At 25.5% G+C, this 3,321-nt stretch overlaps 1 long non-coding RNA gene across 1 annotated transcript in view; it reads right to left on the bottom strand.

Annotated features, from left to right (window-relative positions):
• LOC124805830 (uncharacterized) overlaps positions 1 to 2,864 on the bottom strand; it is a 9,000-nt gene extending 6,136 nt beyond the window's left edge. The window contains exons 1-2 of the long non-coding RNA XR_010639989.1: positions 2,777 to 2,864; positions 2,547 to 2,703 (exon numbers count right to left, since the gene is read on the bottom strand). This is a non-coding gene — a long non-coding RNA (uncharacterized LOC124805830). The remainder of the gene's footprint in view (positions 1 to 2,546; positions 2,704 to 2,776) is intronic.
• Between the last annotated feature and the right edge of the window lie 457 nt (positions 2,865 to 3,321).

Raw genomic sequence — 3,321 nt, 5'->3', positions numbered from 1 at the left:
ATATATTCGGTTAAAAAAAAATTTAAAAATAAAAATAAATTATGATTTGTTTTTTTTGTGGTTCTTAACTTTTTCACAATACTGTATATTGGAACAGGTGAGACTCTTTAGCTGTGTTTACCTAGGAGTAGAAGAACCTGATACAAAAAGATTTATTTGTGAATAAGAATAGAAGAAACTCATAAACTTTGAATGTTTACCTTCCTAGTGATAGTATTTTAACATCACAATAAAAATACTCAGTCTTGATCTGCAAAAAAGATGGGTACTAAGATGGGTATTTTGTAGTTAGAAACTGTTGTAAAATGTAAAAAAATTTGTCATAACCACAGAGGTGTGGAATCATGGAGGTTAAACTTAAAAAAAAATTTTTTTGAAAGTAGAAATTTAGCTGTCCACTAGTGTATATTTAGGTTGTTTAGTTACATATCAAAAATACTTAATGCAACAATAGAAATAAACAACATAAATATTATACTGCCTAAAAATAGGAACTTTAAATAAATATATAAAAAGATAAATTTATATACTGCCTAAAAATAGAAACTTGCAAAATTAAATGTAAATTTAATAACTTGAAATAATGGAGATAATGAAAATGCTGTTAAATAAGCTGTAACTGCGACTTGGCACTAACTAGATATATAAACTTGCTTAAACATGTTTGTATGTTTTTTATTTAGATTACCATACTAAAAATAGCCATCTGCAGAGGCTTCAGTTCATACATAGACTGAGAGTTGGATATAGTTATTTACTATGAAGGACTCTTACTAATGCAAAAATAAATTTTTATTTATCATTTTCTTCTTTTTCTAAAAAAAGGTTGAGACCAAAAAAGTAGGTATTTTAAAACTTTAGGTGATTAAAAAAATTTAGGACAGCGTCAATCTAAATTCACAAAAGTCTATATATAAAATATAAACAAAAACTAATTGCAAAAGAATAAACCATGAAACAATATTAAATAATTGAGCTAAACTCACAGTGAAGATTTTTAATTTACAAGTGCAAAATGTTTTATAAAAAAACACGTAGATTTGATAAAACATTGATAGCACTGCATTCTAAATTTAGAAACTTTACTTTGTTATAAATTCCAATATAAATTTATCAAAACCGAAATTTAAGCCAGAGGTGTAAATTAATAAGAAATAAATAAGCTTTCAGAGCCAAAGCACTGTAATGTCCATACTAGGTACCATTTTAAATCATGAAGCATAATTAAGCTAAATATAGAAAGCATACCCATCAAACTTGGTTATACTTACTGCTTTTGCAAATATAATGTTAGCAAGATTTTTTCACAGGATTTTTTTGTTATTGACATATTTATAAATAATTAACATGGTTGTATAGAGCTTAAAAAGACTTAAAAAATGAGGGACTTTTTAACTCTAGAAGTTAAGTGGATCTGAAGTTATAACATTTTTTGTGCTGGAAAAACTGACTTTTTAACAAAATGCCTTGTACTTAAGTATGGAAAATTGGCTTTGTAATGGCACCAAATTAAATAAAAAAACATCAAAAACCAAGCACAAAAATCAAAAGAAATGATTTCCGAAAGGAATAAAACGTAATATACATAATTTCTACATGAAAATCTTTAGGACCATTTCTTCAAAAAAACATAAATAAACACTTGATTTGAACAGAGGAAAGGCTATACTTGCTTTTTTCATAGGAAACCTTTTTTAAAAAAGCCCCCTTTTTTAAATAAACTGACTTCTTAGTTTTTAAACGCTGAAAACTAAGAAATTATGTATAACTGCTAAAAAGGTTCCCTATTCCATTAAATTCTTCGTCCCTTTTTAATCTATATAGAAAGTTTTAAACACATTGGATGTGTTTTGGTATTTAGGAAACCTTACCTTCAAAAACTTCTTTTTAAAAAACGTTCCTGTTTCAAGTTTTTTATCAATAGTGGTCTTAAAACATAATTAAAGCCAAATAAAACTTAGTACATTCTCTATACATGGTTGGAAAAAGTTTAGGTCGAATTAATTGATGCAAAAAACCTCAAGGTTCTAACTTTATTATAAAAAAAGATAAAAGAGAGTAAAGTTCATGAAAATTAAGTGTTATTTGTTAAACGCCAAACGCTTTTTGCTGCACTATGGATTCGCTAACAATGCCAAAATGTAGATATAGTACTTCCATGATGAAATTACTAATTGAACATGTTAAAACAATAAACTCAGGAAATAATATATATATATATATATATATATATATATATATATATATATATATATATATATATATATATATATATATTAGTAGGAATTGTGTTATTATTTCCAGTAAGAGTGCTCAATACAGCGTGTTATATAATTAGTAGAGCAGATAATATATATATATATATATATATATATATATATATATATATATATATATATATAAATATATATATATATATATATATATATATATATATATATATATATATATATATATATATATATATACACACATTATGAAGTGTTTTAACTTAAAAAATTTATAATTTTTTTTTTAAAAAGGTGTAAAAGAGTAAAATAACAAACCCTATTCATGATGTATCAAAAGTCAAAGTTTTCCGTTGTATTTTATTTTTATCCAAATATCACATTCAGCTTTGTGGAACTTTTAAAATTGTGATGCTAAACCAACGTTTTCATCATAGAAGGCTTCGAGCTGCAACACATTATAAAAAACAGATTTCTAAAATAAAAAAGGAGTTGAGTAAATATAGGGTCAGATAACCAAAGAACACAGTAAAAAAAATTATTTTTACAGGTTTTAGGCGCAGCATTCTCCTGTCGTATGGCAACCCTTAGTAAATATATAAGGGTTTCCCGGAAATTTTTAACTAGGGAATTTTTTCCGGAAAATTTTCGGAAAGTTCTTATAAGTGACTTATGATCATATTAAGTTTGAATCCCCCCTCATTGGGGACTACAAATTTTACGTGGTCATATTATTTAAACGATAAAAAACTATTTAATGAAATTTAAAATTTATTGATGAATATTTATTTTGTTGAGAATAGCAAAAGAAAAAAACAATTTTATCAACTTGTTGTCCTCGCGTTTGGGGTAGTTGCGGTCAAAAGGCTTTTATGTTGTGTTGTTTCCACTAAAAATGTACCTTATAAACAATATATTGGCTTTGCAAACGGGTAATAGAATAAACGTTTTGCTAATTATAAGCAATCCTTTAAAGATAAAAAATATTTAAAAGAAAGGTATAAACATACGTCATCAGCAATGTTGACTATGTTTATACGCATACATTAATTAGGTGACATAATTAGTATTATGAATTGAAGATTCTAATATC

The sequence above is a fragment of the Hydra vulgaris genome, chromosome 08 (genome assembly GCF_038396675.1).
Source record: "Hydra vulgaris chromosome 08, alternate assembly HydraT2T_AEP".
Taxonomy (NCBI): Eukaryota; Metazoa; Cnidaria; class Hydrozoa; order Anthoathecata; family Hydridae; genus Hydra; species Hydra vulgaris.
Note: the sequence above shows the minus strand (reverse complement) of the source record. Positions and strands in the feature narration are given on the sequence as shown.